The 22,044-nt window shown below is 36.9% G+C and overlaps 1 protein-coding gene across 1 annotated transcript in view; it reads left to right on the top strand.

Moving 5' to 3' along the window:
- The first annotated feature begins 11,370 nt into the window (after window positions 1-11,370).
- Window positions 11,371-22,044, top strand: part of LOC127424842 (potassium voltage-gated channel subfamily G member 2-like) — a 51,093-nt gene continuing 40,419 nt past the window's right edge. The window contains exon 1 of the mRNA XM_051670318.1: window positions 11,371-11,530. The gene's annotated coding sequence lies outside the window, so the exon portion shown is untranslated. The remainder of the gene's footprint in view (window positions 11,531-22,044) is intronic.

A 22,044-nucleotide genomic window follows, 5' to 3' on the forward strand; every position in this document is an offset into this window, starting at 1 on the left:
CTGTGTGTGGCTCTCTCTCCCTCAAACTGCCACATCCGGCTCGGCTTTATCCCTCTCCTCGGCTGATTAGCCCAATTGGGGGCCGGCCTGTGCGCTCACGGCCCGGCCCCGCCCTCCTCCTAGTCACACTGCCATTTTAAAGTTTCTTGGACATGTGCTAAGGATAGCGAGGAGTTAATAATATTAAGAAGAGGTTCTGAGATTACCGGGAATACCTCTTCTAAGAGCTTAGTTGGTATTGGATCTAACATACATGTTGTGGCTTTTGATCTTTCGATACGTTTTGTTAACTCTTCATGACCTATGACAGTGAAGGATTGAAGTTGCTAGTGAGCAAAATTATGAGATACTTTTTTCTGAGGTGCTGTGACAGTTGATTGCATAGTTCCAATTTTATTTCTGATTATTTCAGTTTTATCAGTAAAGAAATTCATGAAGTCATTACTATTGTGTTGCGACAGAATATCTGGTTCAGTCGATGCTTTATTCCAAAACAATTTAGCCACAGTACTGAATAAACACCTAGGATTGTTGTGGTTATTTTCTATGAGTTTGCTAAAATATGCTGACTTGGCAGCTTTTAATGCTTGTCTGTAACTACAGACACTATCCTTCCATGCACCACGAATTACCTCTAATTTTGTATTCTTCCACTTGCGCTACATAATACACACAGATGAAACAGTAGAAAAGCGTAAAAACTCGAAGCATGCAGTAAAATGGCAAAGGAATAACATTTCCCGATGGCTCAGCGGTATTAACAAGAGGGTTGTACCCTATTTTGCCTGAGTGTCCTGCGTCACTCGATACAACCTATCCATGATAATCGAAAAATATGGGTATGAGAGTGCAATGTCTGGTTGGAGTCGTTGACCATCAATCACTTTCACTTGGTCGAAGGCATGCCTAAGGGTCTCGCATCTATACCAGAGGGAAATCCCCTGCAGGGAATCCTCTAAGGGCTGGGGAAACCGAGACTTCCCCCTCCCTTACGTAATCCTGATGCGGATCTGACATAGATGGCCCCGGCTCCACCTCCCCAGCCAGCGAATCACAAACCACACACCGAGACAGTTTGTTACAGGAACCATCCACACAAATTCCTTTCAATAAAGTAGTAAATGCAGGCCAATTCATACCCAAGATTAGTGGATGGGTGAGTCGGGGACTAACCGCAGCCTCGACACAATTCTTTTGTCACTGAAATTGAATAATGACCATCACTACAGGGTAACTTTGAACATCCCCGTGCACACACCTTTCCTTCACCCGCCGGCTCATATCCAAAGCCTCAGACTGAACCAAGCTTTGGTGAATGGAGGTTTGATTACAACCTGAATCCACCAAGGCTTGTTATGTACCCCCCTTAATACTCACAAGTATCCGGTATGCTCCTGCATGATCGGGGCGTCCTGTGGTGCGTCTGGGATCCGGACAAATGTCTCCACCTCCATCGTTGGGCAACGGTCCTGGAAATGCCAAGGTTCCCCGCAGCTCCAGCAGACCGGCGCAGACTTCACGCCCACACCCGTGGCAGCGGATTCACCAGCCTATGGGGGAGAGTGGAGAGGGTTAGGAAACCCATCGGGTTGAAAGGTCCACGGGACCGAGGAACCGGTTTTGGGGTCAGAATTCCCTGTTTCCGGGGAATAGGAACAGGATGCGGGGAGGAGAGGGGGAGGGAGGAGAGAGAGTGAAGAATAGGGCTCGCCGGCCCCTGAATACACTGGCAAATAGTCCTCAGCCAGCTGGATTGCCTCCGCCAGTGATGCTGGGTGGTGGCACTGGACCCAGTCAGCCTTTCGGTAACCGGCCGACGAACTGCTCCAGTACCACGAGGTCGATGACAGCTTCGGTGTCGCGATCCTCTGCCAGCAGCCACCTGCAACAGGCATCGCAAAGCTGTTGGGTGAAGACAAATGGGTGACCACGTTCACTGTACGGCAGCATATGGAAGTGCTGCTGGTGTTGTTTGGGATTATGGCTGGCCCTTCAGTCTGTGTACTCCATAACATTTGCGTTGTTGGGCCACGAGCTGGGCTTCCCCAAGGGCAGCAGTTGGACTGCCCACTGGGTGTTGTGCCAGCCCCATGCTTCAGCCGCCTGCTCGAAGAGCTCGATGAAGGCCTCTGGATTGTCTTGTGGCTGGAGTACTCCCCTGGGCCAACAAGCTCTGCAGTACCTGTCGATCCTCCGCCTGGGCTTGGAGCAGGACCTGGACATGCTGCTCCTGCTCCACACGTAAATCCAGGAGGGCTTGATGTTGGGTCTGGTGGATGCCAGCAAGAGTCTTTTTTTTTTCTCCCCTTTTTCTCCCCAATTTGGAATGCCCAATTCCCAATGCACCCTAAGTCCTTGTGGTGGCATAGTGACGAACCACATTATAGCAACCACGAGGAGGTTACCCCATGTGACTCTACCCTCCCTAGTAACCGGGCCAATTTGGTTGCTTAGGAGACCTGGCTGGAGTCACTCCGGCAAGAGTCTTGATGACTTCGGCTAGTGGCGAGGACACCATGATGGTGTTTCTTCCTCTTAATTCCCAGGTTTCGGCACCACTGTGACAAGTCATAAACTCTCTTTGAAGGAGGAAGCGAGGGCCAGTTGAAGAGTCAACGTAAATCTTTTTATTTTTAACACAGGTTGGCTTTTCAGTGTAACACATAAAGAAATGCATGCATCCACACTGCTGCATGCAGATCTCTCTCTCTCCTCTCACTGCAACACAGAACAGCTGTTGGAGATAATTTCCCACTGGTGTCAATCCTTACCATTTTTCCTCTCCTGGCCTCGCTATCTACAGACGTCGCTCGGCCATGCCCCCATCACCACAAGCTGATTTAGACTGAACAAGTTACTGTTACTGAAACCTGGATGTGGTAAACCGCTTTCTCTTAATCCCTTAAACGGCGTAAGGAAATTGCCATTCTTGTTTACATGATGTTTCAGAATGCCGCTTTATGCAAAAACCCTGGAATAAACCGTTTTCTTAAGTGCATGTAAACGTGGTCATTGTATCTCTCACATCAATTGCACTTTGGAATTTAAAAAACAGCCGTTTGTTCAAATCTACCAACAACAGCAGGCAAGTGGGTCTTACTAGAGCCGACGCAATAACCAATAGTGAAATATCAGTTATCCTTGGAATATCAGAAGAAATATCTGAGTTTATCCTGATTCACTGATCCTCATTGAAATTTTAAAAAGCCCAAATCTCCAGTAATCTTTTGGAAACGGGTTGTTTCAACTCTACAAACAGCACTTTTTGAGCATTTTCAGCACAGTCTGGACAAAATGCCCATTAAGAGCAGTTATTTTCTGGAGTGCCAAAAGAACCCGGAAGTTCCACCACCAAGCATTTGTTTGTAAACAGTAAATGTAAAACGTTACAAATTTTCTTTTTAGATTACATTTGCCATGTTTTTAAAATAAATCAAAAGCTTGTTGCATAGGGTGTCTAGGTTATTAATGAAGGCATCTTTTTTTTTTCAGTGAAGCATGTATTCCCTAATAAAAGATCTGGAATAACATAAAAATGACCCTAGAATTAAACTTAAGCAAAATCTTAGTTTGACAGTCCTGATGAATGAGTGTAAATATGCCAAGAGACAACACACACAAGTATATTAATTTGTAACCCACCCACATGTATGAAACGATATAGTGCCAGATTGATGCTTTAACTGAGGAGTCAGCACTGTGACCAGTCACTACTAAAGACTACGTTAGTGGCTCTCAATTTCTCATCCTCTTGATGCTAGACTTAGCAAGTGACATTAATTACAGTACCAAAATCAATTTCTTCAAATAAATCGATGGTTATTTGCCCTAGTGATTTGAGTGGACTCTTTCCGTGGAAGTAAACATGACAACACAGAGACACTTTTAACATGAGCTGATATTTGGGAGTAGACTGTCAAATCTTTTACAGTCCACCACACTGAGTTCCTCTAAATTGGTGGAGGTCAGTTTCTGCTGTCAGGTCAGCCTGTGTCCTGAGAAATGACTGCTTTTGGTTTTTTTTATACAATTTCTCCACCTATCTGGAATTCAATCTCATTTAATTTATCTGTCTGTCTGTCTGTCCATCTGTTTGTCCATCCAACTGTCCGTCTGTCTGTCTATCTATCTATCTATCTATCTATCTATCTATCTATCTACAGTGGCAAGAAAAAGTTTTTGAATCTTTTGGAAATAGCTGGTTTTCTGCATTAATTGGTCATAAAATGTGACATCTTCATCAAAGTCACAAGTATAGAGAAACACAGTGTGATGAGGATAACAACACACAAACAATTATAATCTTTATTGAACACATCCGATTAAACATTCACAGTCCTGTGGAAAAGTAAGTGAACCCTTGGATTTAATAATTAGTTGATCCTTCTTTGGCAGCAATAATCTCAAACAAGTGTTTCCCTTAGCTACAGATTAAACCTGCCCAACATTCAGAAGGAATTTTAGATCATTCTTCCTTACAGAACTGCTTCAGCTCCACCATAATCTTAGGATGTCTGGTGTGAACGGCTCTCTTGAGGTCATTCCACAGCATCTCTATTAGGTTAAGTTCTGGGCTCTGACTGGGCCACTCCAAAAGGTGGATTTCCTCATTTTTTTAAATTCTTTTTTTTTTAAGTCATTCTGTAATGGATTTGCTTCAATGTTTAGGGTAATTGTCCTGCTGCATCACCCAAGTTCTACTGAGCTTCAGCTGGCGCACAGTCACCCTGACCTTATACTGTAGGATATTTTAATAAACTTGGGAATTCATTTTCCCTGGATGATGGCAAGCAGTCCAGGCCATGAAGCAGCCCCAAATCATGATGCTCCCTCCACTCCCTCAATTCAACCTTAGTTTCATCAATCCACAAAAACATTTTCCCAGTAGCATTGTGGAGTGTCAGGGTGGACTTTGGCAAACTTCAGGTGTGCAGCAATGTTTTTGTCAGAAAGCAGTGGCTTCCTTCGTGGTTTCCTGCCATCTATCTATCTACCGTCCATCCATCCATCCATCTATCTATCTGCACAATACTGCCCTGTAACTAATGGTTATCATGCTAAGCATTTTGTTTAGCTCATGAAATACACTCTGAAGGCATGAGTAAAGAACATGTGACAAACCATAAAACCTACCTGATGTTAAAAAGAGAACCACTAAACAATTTTGGTGTACTCAAGCACAAGAAGTTAAAAACACTGTCAAGACTTAAGAAACCCACCAAAACTGCAAGCCAAGTTGGTAGGAACTATGGCAGTGGTTGAAGTAGATTAAACATATTTGAAACTGCAAGAAGAACAAAACATTTTAATTGGCATGCTAAACTGATAAAAAAACAAAATAAAAAAAAAAATTTGGAACTTTTACACTTGGCATACGTTTTACACTGACTTTGATTTTGCCACTGTGAAAAACCTTGCCCATGTTTCTATCAAGTAAAATACATTTTCATTTGTTTGCTTAAAATAAAGCAATTTAGAACAACCAAAACCTGGAATAGAAGCTGTGCGTCCACAGCTTGCTACAAAAGGCATTGATGTTTGATTAATTCTGGGCTGACAAAATGTTCTATGACAATGACAATACTTACCTTAAGCATATTGTTTTGTTTTTCCAAAAAAATATGGCTAAAAATTTATCACAGATTCTGAATTATTTCCTTTTAATTGTTTGTTTGGTTTAAAAAGTAATAAGATGAGTGTCTGGGTTCATTTTATTTGAACAAGATTACAGCCCTGAACCAATCACATATTCTTATTGTAATGTGACAGTCCGCTCATGTTTCACAGATATGAATGTAATCAGCTATATATGAGTCAGCATAAACCACTCACATTTATTGTGTTCAGTCCCCCACCTAGAGCTCATTCACATTTACTATCGCACACCATCTGTTATGGGACTATTGCTGGTTTATTTTTCTCTCTAAGTGTGTTTCACACAGTTTGCCTGCACAACCATATTATAACATATAATACCACACATATAATATGATAGATACTAAACTTATCATACCGTACCATATAATACCATACCATACCAAACCATGCATACTGTATCATGCCATACATACAATACAATAGATATAGTACCATGCCATACCATACCATACCATATATTCCGAACCATACCACACATATCATACAATAGATACGATAACATACCGTGGGAGACCTGGTTTTTGGATCCTGCATTGTAACCAGGAATTAATAATGCAACATATAGCACAACTTGCTCTCTTGAAGCCACACACACACTCAGGTTTCCATTAAAAATTCAGATGAGATCATTAGATCCTCCAATATCATACTGTACCGTACTTTAATACCATACCATAATGTAAAGCACCATACCGTACCTTACTTTACTATACCATATCCAGGGTTGGGAGGGTTACTTCTGAAATGTATTCCACTACAGATTACAAAATACATGCTGTAAAATGTAATTTGTAACATATTCCGTTAGATTTCTCAAGGTCAGTAACGTATTCTAAATACTTTGGATTACTTCTTCAGCACTGGTAGATTTTTTCACTTGTTTTGACTATAAAAACTCTGCCAGTACAGTAAGACAAAATACACATGTTAAAAATACATTCTATGAAAAACCTAAATATTTTATGCAGTGTTGTTTCTAAAACAAGATAAATCAAATTGATCTTGTTTTAATGATTTTTAGATATTTTTACAGGAAAACAATACAAAAATTATTATCAAGAATAAGATTTTTGCCCTAATATCAAAGGTCTTACTAGAAAAAAAGAAATTATGATCCAACGTGAATTTTCTTGATAAAAAAATATGATCGTGCCTGGTAACGTGCATGAAAAATGGCTAGAAATAGCATTTTAGCTTAGGGTAAAGCTGACAATTTACACAAGGTTTATTTCTATTTCTTCTGCTCCAAACTTACTTCTCTGTCTGCTCGTATGAATGTAACACATCATAAGAAAGTGTTTCACCGCTGTTAAATTGCACTTTTGATTGCATCATTTATATGTATAAATGTTTTCCATCTGAAAGGACTAAATATTAAATGAAAAAAATGACAATAAAATGCAAAGTAATCTCTTCTGTAATCAAAATACTTTTTGAATGTAACTGTATTCTAAATACCAATGATTTAAATTGTAACTGTAGTGGAATACAGTTACTTATATTTTGTATTTTAAATACGTAATCCTGTTACATGTATTCCGTTACTCCCCAACCCTGACCATATCGTACCATCCCGTACTACAATTTCCAGGGTTGGGAGGGTTACTTTTGAAATGTATTCCACTACAGATTACAGAATACATGCTGTAAAATGTAATTTGTAACGTATTTCGTTAGATTACTCAAGGTCAGTAACATAATCTAAATACTTTGGATTACTTCAGCACTGGCAAATTTGTTCACTTGACTACAAGTAAATAAAGTAAGAAAATACACTTTACAAAAAAAAAAAAAAAACATTCTCAGAAAAAAGCCTAAATATCTTATGCAGTTTGCTACTTAAGACAATTTATCTTGTTTTAAGGATTTTTTTTATATTTTTACAGAAAAAAACAATATTATATTCTCATTAATAATAAAATTTTTGCAGTAAATCTTTGCTCTAATATCAAAGGTCTTACTAGAGAAAAAAGTTATGCTCCAATGTGAATTTTCGGCATAGAATTCATTATGAAATATAATCGTGTCTGATAACAGATGCATGTAAATGCAAGAAATAGCATTTTAGCTTAGCATGAAGCTAAATGTTCACATGGTTAACAATATCTGCTGCTCCAAACTTCAAAACCCCACAGAGTGAACACTACGACATCATTTTCTGATCGTATGTGGATTCTGTTCATAGAATGAGGCAGAAAATATATTATATGTAGCTTTCTATATGTTGTTAAAGTCTACATTGGTTAGCATTTCTTGTAAAAATACCCTAACTGCATAAAAAAAATAAATAAATAAAAATAAAAAAAAAACATTGACAAGGCATGTAATTGTGTATTTATTGGATTTATGTTTCATCTGTCAAACTATTTTTTGTTAAGCTGTAGAAACATTATGTAGATTCTCTATTAAGCTCCCAAAGGGAAAGTTCCTCAATAACATCATATCTACCGTTTCACTCACAAAAGTATTAACTTGTATGAATGTAACACATCATAAGAAAGTGTTTCACCGCTGTTCAAATGCACTTTGGATAGCATCATTTATATGTATAAGTGTTTTCCGACTGAATAGTCTAAATATTAAATAAAACAAATGACAATAAAATACAAAGTAATCTCTTCAGTAATCAGTATAATTTTTAAATGTAACTGCATTCTGATTACCAACGATTTAAATTGTAACTGTAGTGGAATACAGTTACTAATATTTAGTATCTTAAATACATAATCCCATTACATTTATTCCACTACTCCCCAACCCTGACCATTTCATACTACACCACACCATGCCACCCTATACTTTACATGTTATACTAATTTGTGTTCTGTGTTTCCAAATCCAGCATGAAAAAATCTATGGAACTGTAATTAAACAGACATGCAACCTGTAAATCATTCTAGCAAGAGCTAGAATGCCTTCTGCTGTTAGGCTTTAATGCCTTTTTCATTTGGCTTTACATTCTAAAGAAGTTCTCAGAAATGCCACTGTGCTGTACTTACAGGTTTCAGGCATTTAAACAGGAATGCCTTTCAACAGCAAGAGGACAGAGCTGAATATCAAGGCAGATCTATTACTGTGTGTAATCATGTGTGTAATCATGTTTACTTGAAGGCATGGGTGCCTAACCATCACATGTTTGGCTGGAGATCACCTGAACAGAGACATACAGTTCTAACACACTTACGCACACACGCACAAATATAAAAATGCCCAACTGACTCTTTCTGTTTCACATGCATAAACATACACCATTATCTTCTCTCACCATGCCTGTGAAGATCATAAGAAAGCTATAGAACAGTGCAGTTTGGCTGTATTGCTTTATGAGTTGCTTTATGAGTTTTACACTTGCTACCTCCATGTGTTATCTTGTGTATCTGACATGAGTGAATCCCTCCCACAGCACTGCTCATCATTATAACAACTTTCAATTGGAACTATCGCTGTCTGACCCTCTGGAGAAGCACTCTGGAGAGAATACTACATTTGAGCCATTTGAGTTTGTGTGGGTTACTGCCATATAGCTTCCAAAACAACACTTTAGCTGAGCCTGTACATGTGTTAATGCAAAAACTTACAAGACAACTTCTGTTCGAACATTTCAAACTCTGAACTCTAGTTTCTTATTTATTTCAAAGCCCACAAAAATATTGTCAGTGTGGATTAAAATACATGAGGTCAGCAGTTACAGAAATTCTCAAACCAGCCTGTCTGGCACCAACAATCATGACAAGGTCGAAATTACTGAGATCACATTTTATGTACTGCACTGCTCCATGATTATTTAATCCAAGAGTGAAAGTGTCCAAATTCAAGGTGGTTACTGAGATTAAGTGAGTAGTATTCGGCTGGTCATGTGATTCCAACATGGCAGCCCCCATGAGGGGACCCTCTCCATGTAGAATAAAACAGCTTTTATAACATTACAGATATGACTGGAATCTTCATCTCATGAGATTGCTCATGATTTTATACGTGTTTCAAAATGACTAGTAATTTTTTTAGGAGTAAAACATTTTTAGATAAGGAAAAAATGACTGGGTGCACCTTTAATGTTTGACACAAAACATAACCAGTGTTGGGTAAATTACTTAAAAATAGTAATCTACTACAAATAACTAATTATTTCTGTAAAATTTTAATCAGATTACTTCACTAATGACTTCATTTAAAAAGTAATCACAGTACTAATTACTTTCAAGTTACTTTCTAAAACATTTTTCCACTCAACAAATTCAAAATAATGTCTATTTTTCTTTATTGTTCATTGTTTACACACAAGTCATACAGTCAGCACCTCACATTTCTCCTTCACAATCACTCGTTACGGGGCCATAATTCATGTGTTCTACATAATATATTAGAAATAAGCATAACCCTATAATGTACTTAAAAGTAATTAAATGAATTGAAAGTCAGTAACTGTAATCTGATTACAAGAATTTAAAATGTAATGCATTACACTACTCTTTTTTTTTTACTAAAAAGTAATTAGGTTACAGTAACTAATTACTTTGTAATTGGATTACACCTAACACTGAACATAACAGACAAGCATAAACTAGTGCAACTGAGATACACAGTTTAAAACTTTTTAAACTGAATCAATTTACATAATATTTCACTCTTTTTGTTTGTTATGCAGATATCAAACAAAAATTAATGTTGTAGCAGCATGACGCTGAGCATCTGAAGTTTTTCCACACATCAGCTCTCAGCCTTTAATTACAAAACTCTCTGGATGCATATTTAATTTCAATTTCTCTCAGGGCAAAACAGCATGATTGTAAACAAGCAATACACAATGTAACCTGATTTGATCATGGGAATCATTATTTCACGATTGCATTTTTTTTTTCAACGCATTATACGCTATTACAAGCAAAAACCCATATTTACACCATGCCCAGGTTATTTTTAATTGATTTGACACAAAATGAGGGATGTGAACTTGAGGGGGACAAATGGACTATCCCTCTGATAAGAGGAATAGACTTCTCTGTCTCCCCTCAGTGGCCAAACCAGTGTGTGTCCACGTCAGAAGATATTAGAAAAATATGAAAAAGAGAGAAGGATGATGTAGCTATGTATATAAATATTTATGTTTATGCATTCTAATTTGTGCAATCTATATATTTCAAAACAGTTTTCTTAAAGGAACTGCAGTTCAGTTTTTCAAGAATAGCTGGGCTGTTTCATTTACAATAATTGTTTGCACTATTTAAAATGTATAATAATGACAATAATAAGAATAATTGATATTTTTATATATCTGATACATATAATATCATATATTATTTTAAATTATATATATATATATATATATATATATATATATATATATATATATATATATATATATATATATATACACACACAAATTGTAAGACTAATTTACACAATTAAGACGTGACGTGTGTAATAAACATGAATAGTAACATAAAAAATTACACTTATAAATAATTGTACTGCCTTAAACTCCACATGCATTCATGCGCAAATGAGCTGTTCTGCATAATGGGTTGTGAGATTAGAAGGGAAAGTGCTCTTTATTTATTTTTGCATGAGGAATGGTGGTAATGTGCTCGCATAAGCAAACAGGCGCGAGCTGAGATTGGGACGGCAGTGTGCGCGTGTGGAGCAGCAACAGAAACACCCATCCACACGCTGACAGGAACTTCAGTAGTTTGAGTCCGGCTCTGATGCTGCACACATGCGCTCAAACTCGCAATGATGCTGGAATCAAATCAGCCAGAAATGCGGATAAAGGAATAAAAGTAACCGTGTGACTGCTCCACAGCACAACTTATATTTTCAACCTGAAAATGAGCGTGTCAGCTCTAAACCAATGGCGTTAACTCAGTCAGAACGGGTAAGTCGATTGCCTTTTTAGTTTGGATTGGTTTTTAATAACTCTGTTTAGATCTCGATCTTCCATGTTTGATGCTGCGCGCGTTATCGTAACCAAACCGCATCAGGTAGCTAAACAAAACACGTTTGCTCTGTCTTAAAACATTAGGAGCTACCTAACTAGACCGCATTTTGTGGCAAAGGCTTCTGTAAACGCGCGTGGGATCACAGGCGCCTTCTAGAAATGTTGTCGTAGGTGTCGAGATACAGCATCATTTCGTGCCCATTTCACTTTTATTCTTCTTCTGCTGTTGTACTGTAGTTGAAATGATATCATGGACAGACGGACAGACGTTTGAATTCTTACTAATTCAATGTTTTTGAAAGTCCTGTTGTAGGGGGACATTTCAGGCGGATCTAATGTCATCTTAAAAATGACAAACGATTATAAAGTGGCATAACTGAAAAATAAATCCCAATTTAGATGCTATTTAAAAAGTACTAATGTTATTAAAGCTGAGAAATAGTAGGCTAACCCAGAGGACTATAACTTTACACTGTGTATGGTTTATTAACGCTTTATAATAGTATAATAAACATTATATAATGCTTAACAGATCATTATTTATATATTCAAGATGTTAGAAATGCCTTGAAACTTTGATTCATAGACTTTTATGTAGCCTATATTTGAATGCACAAACTGGTCTTTGAAGTAATAATGTTTTTTAATGTCTAAATAAAGAAAATTATTATTAAAAAGTGCAGTGAAATATAAAGAGAAAGTAATCACTTGAAAGTGGACAAAAACAACACATCTGTGTGTTTGGTAAAGGGGAGAGAGATGTCTCTGCAAACCTGCTGTGACATGTAAAAAGACCACTGACCTCGCATAAGACATTTAACCAACTAACTGATATCATACATTCTAACAGGGTTATTTGAGGTAGGTTGGATAGTAAAAGTTGAAACACTTCTATGTCAGGTTTTTAAAGGCACTTTTATCATTTTGCTGTGCAGGTGACACAACAGCTTCGCAGTGGGAATAATATTTAGCAAAGGTCTAGTGCACCAGCACAGCAAATCACATTTGATATAAAGCCATTACTCCAGTGTCTTTTACAGATATTTACCAAACACTTCACAGCCACTTTTACAGAAGTGTGGACGTGTATCTCTGCAGTGCTCTGCTTTAAAACATGTCAACATTTGTGAGCTGAAAGTAGAAAGCAAGTCCTTTTAAGCGCCCTTAAATCTTACTGAATGATCAGTGTTGACCTGTGACTGACATGTCAGTTGACGGGACACAACATGAAAAATACACTACCTGAATTACCCCAGCAGTGTATTAAACAACTATGAAAATGAAGTAAAAGGCCACATACTTGTTCTTGTCAAAATCAAACTTTAAATCAAACTACCTGACACCCTCTTGGTTCTTTTGTCCAACTTCATTTATTTCGTTCTTCCATACATTTGTTTTTAATTCTGAGAAATTTACAGTTTTGTTTGCTGCAGAGAGAAAAGACCCCTTAATTAAAAATGAAATGGACCCAAAACATGTTACAGTTATCAATAATTGAAAGTAATTGATGAATATTTTTACTTAATCGGTTTATAGCAGGGGTCTTCAACCTTTTTTCTGGCTGAAGGGCCCCGTTACATTGTATAAAATTGATTGAATCTATTGTGTATAGCAGCATATTATTGTATCAACGTACTTTCTCATGATGCTTACATTGTAAAGCCATTAAATTAATCACTATTGATGTACAGAGCAGAGTCAGAATTTATCTTTTCCATTGAGGGGCAATATTTGCCCCCTGGATTTGATTTTCAGGGCCATTTTTAACCTTTATGAGGCCATGTTTTCAAAACACATAAAAAATATGTCAAATACTTCAATTGAACTTATTTATTAAGATGTATTCTCTATCTGAGTAATTATATTATATGTTTTATGCAATAATATGTATAGCCTACAATACAATATTTCTAAATATATCAGATGCTACAAATAAGAAAGAAGAATTTATTATGGAGCTTTATTCATTTTTTTATTTTTTGCACTACCCTTCATAAATTTTGGGGTAATTTTTGTAACATTTGGTGGCAATTTTGCCCCAAGCCTGTTAATTTTTGATGCTGGTACAGAGTGATATACTATTTTAATTTTACAAATCAATTCTAATGAGGCAGGGAGAAATGAAACATTTAGCTTTTTGACTTATGCTTTGGTTTAAGATAAATATTATTCACTTTAAAAGTGTAAAAGTGCATTTTGGTTTATTGTATATTTACAGTATATACCAGCTGCAGTAATGTCGTGGACCCCCTGTCAAAGACCCTTGATTTATATTGTCTAAATTGACATTTTAAATGGGGCGTGATGTGCACAACTTTCTTTACAAGAGATTGTAATCAAGAAAACATGAAAAAAAAAAATGTTTTTTGATTGTGAAACAATGACACTGAAATTAATCCAAATGTGTTGTTGTAAAATTTAAAATGTTTCAACTTTGCTCAGTTAAATTATTAAGAGGATGTGCAGTTTTATCACAAACTTTCAGGGTTGCCTAGCAGCATAAACAATCACTGCATACATAAAACAAAACTCTGAGTGACAGAAAAAACAATGCACTTATAGTTTTCCCATTTATTGTACACCACAGTGGCATGAATTATGCCAACATCTACTGTATTAGAACAAGCAAATATACCTCATATTGATTCATGAATCCCTTTATAAGACTCTAACTCAAAGTGCCATTGCAGAAATCCCCCATCAGCACTATTGATTTTCATCTTCCCCAGGAGATGCATGGCACCTCAGTGCTCATCAGCTGCACCATCAATCATACACACCCCTGTACAGCAGCAGAACATGTTCTTTTTAATCTGTCACTGTTAGTCACTGCTCCATAGGACCTCCGCTGCCTGTTCATATGAAACTGTTGTCTGTCTTTTCTGAAGAGTTTGTGCCGCTGTGGTTTAATATGTCTATACTGTGACCTCCAGCCCCCTGTGTGCTGTTATGATGTTCAGGAAAGAGAAATCAATGTTGCAGCCAACTTGGTATGGATCTGTGCTGATTGCTAATAGTGGTGACAGCCTCCAAGGTCTTTAAACATTGTTTTCATAGATCTCAATACAGACTGAAGGAATAGGTTTCTCAGTGACTGTGAGCTCTGCGTGAATTGAGTGAGCAGGAGTGAAAGAGAAAAGAGAGAGAGAAATAAAGAATAATCAATAAAATAAAATAAAATAAATACAGAAAGAAAGAAAGAAAAAGTAACAAAGAAGGAAGGAAGAAGAAAATAATGAAAGAAGGGAGGGAGGTAATAAGGGAATGAAGGCAGGCAGGCAGGAAGGAAGGAAAGAATGAAGAAAGGAACAAAGAAAGAAAAGAAAGAAAGAAGAAAGGGAGATGGAAAGAAGGAAGGAAGCAAGGAAGGGGGAGGAAATAATTAATGGAAAGGAAATAAGGAAGAAAAGCAGGAACGAAAAAAGGAAGGAAGAAATGGAAAGGAAAGAAAGGTAAGGAAAGGAAAGCAAATGAAAGAAGGAAGAAATGTAGGAAGGAATGACAGAAAAGAGGGAAGGAATCGAGAAAAAATAAAAATGAAGCAAACAAAGAAGGAAGAAAGGAACAAAGAAAAAAGAAAGAAGAAAGGCTTGAAGGAAGCAAGAAAAAGGAAAAGGAGGAAGGAAGGAATAAATAAAGAAAAGGAGATGGAAGGAAGGAAGGAATAAAAAGAAAATATGAAACTAAGGTATAAGGAAGGAAGGAAGGAAGGAATGGGGAGGAAATAAGTAATGAAAAGGAAAGAAGGAAGAAAGACTGGCAGGAAGGAAGGAAAATAGGAAGGAAAAAATGGAAAGGAAAGGAAATGAATTGAAAAGAGAAAGAATGGCAGGAAGTAAGGACAGACAAGAAGGAAGGAAGCAATAAAAAATGAAGGAAGAAAGAAGGAAGGCTGGAAGGAAGGAAAGAAGCAAGAAAAAAGAAAAAGAGGAAGGAAGAAGAAAAGAGTGAAGGAAGGAGGAAGAAGAAATAATGAAAGAAAGAAAGAATGGAAAGAAGGAAGGCATAGTGGAAATGAGGAATGAAAAGGTAAGGAAGGCAAAAAGGAATAAAAAGAAAGAAAAGAAAAGAAGAAATGAAGGAAGAAAAAAGAAAGTAAAAGGAAGGAAGGAAGAAGAAAACAGGGAAGGAAGGAGAAAGAAGAAAGAAATAAAGAAAGGATGGATGGCAAGAAGGAAGGGGTAGTGGAAATGAGAAATGAAAAGGCAAGGAAGGCAGGAAGGAATAAAAAGAAGGAAAGGAAAAGAAGAAATGAAGGAAGAAGGAAGAAAGTAAAAGGAAGGAAGAAAGGCAGGCAGGAAGGAAGGAGGAAACAGAAAGGAAAGTATGGAAAGGAAATGAAAGAAGGAAGAAAGAAAGACATGAAGGAAGTGAAGAAAAGAAAGAAAGAAGAAAGGCTGGAAAGAAGCAAGAAAAAATTGAATGAAGGATGAAAGGAAGGGAGATGGAAGGGAGGGAGGGAGGAAATAAGGAATGAAAAGGAAAGAAAAGAAAGGCTGGAAGGAAGCAAGAAAAAAGAAAAGGAGGAAGGAAGGAGGAAGAAAGAAAGAAAGAAAGAAAGCGAGATGGAAGGAAGGGAGGAAATAAGGAATGAAAAGGAAAGAAGGAAGGAAGGCAGGAAGGAATAAAAAGAAGGAAAAGAAAGAAAAGAATAGAAAAGAAAAAAGGAAGGGATAAGGAAGAAAGTAAAAGGAAGGAATAGGGAGAAAATAAGAAATGGAAAGAAGGAAGGATGAAATGAAAAGGAAACAAGGAAGAAAGGAAGGAAGACAAGAAAGAAAGAAGAAAGGCTGGAAAAAAGAAAAGGATGAAGGAAGAAGAAAAGAGGGAAGGAAGGAGGAACAAAGAAAGAAAAATGGAAAGAAGGAAGGGAGATAGAGAGGAAATAAAGATTGAAAAGGAAAGAAAGAAGGCAGGAAGGAAGAAAAAGAAGGCAAAGAAAGAAAAGAAGAAAAGAAAAGAAGAAAGGAAGGGATAAGGAAGAAAGAAAGTAAAAGGAAGGAAGCAAGGAAGGAATATGGAGAAGATAAGAAATTGAAAGGAAAGAAGGAAGGATGAAATGAAAAGGAAAGGAAACAAAGAAAGGAAGGAAGACAAGAAAGAAAGAAGAAAGGCTGGAAGGAAGCAAGAAAAAAGAAAAGGATGAAGGAAGAAGGAAGAAGAAAAGAGGGAAGGAAGGAGGAAGAAAGAAAGAATGGAAAGAAGGAAGGGAGATAGAGAGGAAATAAGGATTGAAAAGGAAAAAAGAAGGAAGGCAGGAAGGAAGAAAGAAAAGAAGGAAGAAAGAAGGAAGGGGGAGGAAACAAGTAATGGAAAGGAAAGAAGGAAGGAACTGAAAGGAAATGAAAGAAGGAAGAAAGCCAGGAAAGACGGACAGAAAAGAAGGAAGCAATAAAAAAGAATAAATGAAGGAAACTAAACAGGAAGGAAGACAGAAAAAAGAAAAGGAGGATGGAAGAAGAAAAGAGTGTTTGGAAAGGAGGAAGAAAGAAATAAAGAATGGAAAGAAGGAAGGGATATTGGAAATGAGGAATGAAAAGGCAAGGATGGCAGGAAGGAATAAAAAGAAGGAAAAGAAAACAAGAAATGAAGGAAGAAGGAGGAAAGTAAAAGGAAGGAAGGAATGAAGGAAGGAAGGAAGGAAGAAAGGCAGGCAGGCAGGAAGGAAGAAATGGAAAGGAAATGAAAGAAGGAAGAAAGAAAGAGAGATGGAAGGAAAGGAGGGAGGGAATAAGGAATGAAAAGGAAAGAAAAAAGGAAGGCAGGAAGGAAGGACTAAAAAGAAGGAAAAGAAAAGAAGAAAGGAAGGAATAAGGAAGAAAGAAAGGAAAAGGAAGGAAGCAATGAAGCAATGGGGAGAAAATAAGTAATGGAAAGGAAAGAAGGAAGGATAAAATGAAAAGGTAAGGAAACAAAGAAGGAAGAAAGGAAGGAAGGAAGAAAAGAAAGAAAGAGGAAAGACTGGAAGGAAGCAAGAAAAAAAGAAAATGATGAAGGAAGAAGTAAAGAGTGAAGTAAGAAATAAAGGAAGTAGAAGGAAGGAACTTGCAGGCACAGTTCTGCCCACACTGTCTCAGTTCATATGCATTCTTACACTCTTTAGAGAAGTTTATCTAAATGTCTCCACTCCTCTTGTAGTTACATGTTTATGTTTACGTGTTTGCACATTATTGACTAGAATTAATCTGTTTGCTTCTGTATGCCAATGCTAAGCCCTCACAGATGTATAACGCACCTGCTATTTGGTCAGCTCTTGTAGATACACTGACTACATGCCTTTCCAATTCCTCTCCTTCATCTCCTTGTACAATAATCTATTAATGACCTGAAAAGACACAATGACTAAAAATCAGGTCTGTCTGGAGAGAGAGAGTTGCATAAAACTCAAAATAGCTTGATGACATAACAGTCTGATCTTAAAAAAAAAAAAAACGTAAAGCTTTTCTTTGTATACAAGGCCACTGCGGATTGCAGCACTTCTCTTGAGCAATATAGCTGGCATTATGAAGAAGAATATTACTTAGATTCTCCCTTTGACCACTCTCTTTTCCCAAATAAATCTACAGACCTCACTTTAGTTAACCTTTCAGAAAAACTAAAAGGAAAAAAAAAAGATGTTTATAATGAACTTCCCTTATGTACCGTGATGATATCGAAATGTGATGATGGCGAAACTTTGATCATGGTACTGAATGATTAACATATTCATGTACCATATGCAATGAGCTTGTGAAATTTTTTCTAATTTAATAAAGTTTTTTTCATTACCAATTATATCATCAGCATAACATTTTAAGTGAAAGGCTAATTTCGAAACAGGTTGAAGTTAGATTTTTAATTCCAGATGTTTAACATGGATTCAAAATGTTGACACCCATTATAAACAGTATACAGTATATCATACTGTATAACATGTCAAAAAAACATATTATTACCATGGTACTATGTCCAAAAAATAATCATTATACCATGGTATGTTGGTGAGGTCCATCATTCTTATCATCCATCTAAATTTGTCTGTTTTACTCAAGCGTGGTAGAGTGTATAAAAATGATTTATCATTGTCATAGGCATTGCTACCTAGTGTCCTCTCTACAAAGGAGAATAGTCTGCCTTGTTTGAAATTTTAAAGCGTCTTGGCATCTTCTTTAACTAACACATTATGTGCGAGTTCACGCTGGGAAATGCTGGGTCATATTTTGACTCATAGATTGAGCTGTAATTTATGGCATCTTTCTTTAGGTCTCTTTCAGTTAGACAGTCTACAGTGAGTCATTACTCTCTCAGAGGCTCCAGGCAACATGTTAAGAAATTTAATTAAAGCCGATAGTGAACAGAAGTTGCATCTTGTATAATATTTAAATGTTTTTTGTTTTTTTTTTACCTATGTTATACTGTACCTAGAGAACTCACTCTAATTGTGATATCATTTGTAATAGAAATTGGAGTTAAAGGTGCTGTAAACGATTTCAGCCATTCTACTTCCACGAGACTGAGCCATTGGACTAGCCACGCCCCCTCATTCCAAATCCCAGCACTCCAAAATACCAAAATTAACTTTATTGAGAGCAGAAATGGTTGTTAAAAACAACAATAGTAAAATAGCACCCTCAACTGACAACTGTTTTGAACAACATGGTATAAAAATGTATTATGCCTCAATAAATCGCTGCAACTACAATACGATGAGAACGTGCAAAATGATTGACAGGCAGTAAGTGTCATTGTCGCAGACTGCGAACACATATTTGTTCGCTGTTTACAGAGTCTAGAGCTGTTACAGAGACCGGTGAGATATAACACAACACTTATTTCATTCATATCTTTCATGGAGTAGGACATTTTTTTGCATACCTTTCCATGAAAAAATCACTTACAGTACCTTTAAGTGGAGGGAAATTTAGGATGAAAAAGATTTTATGGCACTATAGGGGCCAAGCATCCACTAAATTCTATGGACATGTCCTTATAGAAAAAATCAGATTGTTACTTGAACGAACAGCACAATAGTGATATTGTGGGTATTTTACACTTACATTCACTTGAATATTGAAATGCACCAAGAGTGATGTAATATATCTATAGATTTGTATGTTTTACACATGTGATTGCATTTTTTATGAAATTTTAGAGGAAGCTGTGCTTCCTGTGAAGTTACCACTGCCATTATGATAGCACTTTTGACAGTGTGACAAACACCCCTCTGAAAAAATATGTCCTATTAGTACATTACTTCACTTTGTTTTCACAAAGGCTGACTAGCCTTTTTCACTGTCTGCAACCCCAAAATATGACTGTCCCAATTCGTTCCTTGGTTGCAGTCATAATTAACTTTAAAATAGTTTGAAAAAACACTTTATCACACATTTAATTGGAAAAGACTTTCATGATACAGCATAAATTAATTTAAATTTAAACCTCTTTAATTGCAGTAGTGGTGGTGTAGTGGGCTAAAGCACATAACTGGTATTCACTGGTTCAATCCCCACAGCCATCACCATTGCGTCCTTGAGCAAGGCACTTAACTCCAGGTTGCTCCAGGGGGATTGTCTCTGTAATAACTGCACTGTAAGTTGCTTTGTATAAAAGCATCTGCCAAATGCATAAATGTTAATTGCTTCTTATATTGTACCTAAATAAATCAATCTAATAGCTATGACATATATAGTATAAATTGGAGTTAAGTAGAGGAAAATTCGCAAACTTAATTTGATTTGGTTGCAAAGGCGACTTGAGACAGATGACAGTCTCAAATTGCATTCTTATATCTCATATTGCAATCACAGTAATTACACTGATATTTATTTGAGAGCACTGGACCTTACATAGCCATTGTGTAGAGTACACAGCTCATTTAGATACTTAGCCATGAAGAGAATAGAAAATATAATTAAATCCTCCGCTTTGGGAATTAACTTGTGTTTTGACATGAGTTAGTGGCATCACGAGATTTGTGAGCAATTAGGACTTTCAAAGTCATGAAAGAACATATTTTCACTTCTGTTTCCAAAAAGTATGCAAATATGGTGTCAGGAGAATGCAATGTAGGATAAGGAGACTGAGAAGTATATATTAGTATACATTTTGTGGGATTAGGGTTGAAGATTGACAGCTGTAATGAGTTCATTACTTATTTCCGATAAGTATTATTGGCCTCAAGATAGTCGACGTGTGCTGAAGTTAATTATATAAAAATTCTGGATCCAGATCTTGTCAATTATGGATTGCAAAGGTTAAATTGCAAAGTGCAAATGTGTACTCATTTTCACTCAATCTTTAGCCAAACAGAGGGTGAATTGAGGAGTAATTTAGAGGTAGAATTGAATTGTGCCCAGCTACGGGGGCCCAGGGGGCCCAACAAAACAAAATTAGCAAAAGCCAACAAAATGATAGCAGAAATAGTCCACATCATCACCCTCATGTCCATCACCCAAAAGTGGATGTTGATTTTTTCTGCAAAGTTCCAAAAAGGGCAAAAAAACAAATTAAATGTAGTCCATAGGACTTGTGCGCTATATAAATCTTATTCACTCTTGTGTTCAATTAAAATATGCCTTCAGACACATCGCAACAGGCTTGATGACATTGATACCAAACACCATTGGTTCTTATTTGTCACATGAACAATCACAATGCGGCAAGCAAATTTGAAAAATAAAATGTGCACACTGAAAAAAATGTTAACCTAAAAATATGCTTCATGTGGTAACATCTATGTTATTTCTCAATGCAAAGAATGCAGAAAACAGACTTGTGTTCTTATGAAGACCAGTCTTGCCTAGCTACCTTAGAAAAATGAACTTGGAAGGACAGGAGGATGTAGAAGGCATCTATTGCGAGCTTTGAGATGTGCAGCGATCCTCCTGTTGTGCAAATAACCATCACAGCACATTTGTAGCCAGTGAGAGAATTACTGGCATTATCAAATCAATGACAACACTCGTTTCCTCCATGTGTTTATGACTATATTAAAATGATGCCCAACAAAACAATACATTTTGACGGAGTATAACAACTCTCACGAGCATTCAGACTTTCGCGAGCTTACAGCGAGAAACTCTTGAGGGAAATCACAATGATAAATGTCCTTCGTCTGCCACCGTAGTACCGGGTTCTTGCCCACAAGTCACCATCCGATGCATCCTCGATATTCGCACTGATTGAGAACACATCCAAGTTATTTTATGCAGTCTCAGTTCTTGTGTTCTTGAGTATTGTAATTGAATTTCAGAAGTGGATGATGACGTCGAACAAGTCCATGAGAACGTAAGAACACAAAAGAACTCACATTAAGGAACAACCCTAAATTAACTAGTTTGATTTTGAAGTAAAATAATTTAACATGCCTGAATATACCTAACTTTCACCAACAAAAACATTTTAAGGGTTAGATCAGGTAGAAAAATCTCTTTAAGATAACAATTGCAGGCAACTAATTTTTACAGAGCACA

This window comes from Myxocyprinus asiaticus, chromosome 34 (assembly GCF_019703515.2).
Source record: "Myxocyprinus asiaticus isolate MX2 ecotype Aquarium Trade chromosome 34, UBuf_Myxa_2, whole genome shotgun sequence".
In the NCBI taxonomy this organism is placed as follows: domain Eukaryota; kingdom Metazoa; phylum Chordata; class Actinopteri; order Cypriniformes; family Catostomidae; genus Myxocyprinus; species Myxocyprinus asiaticus.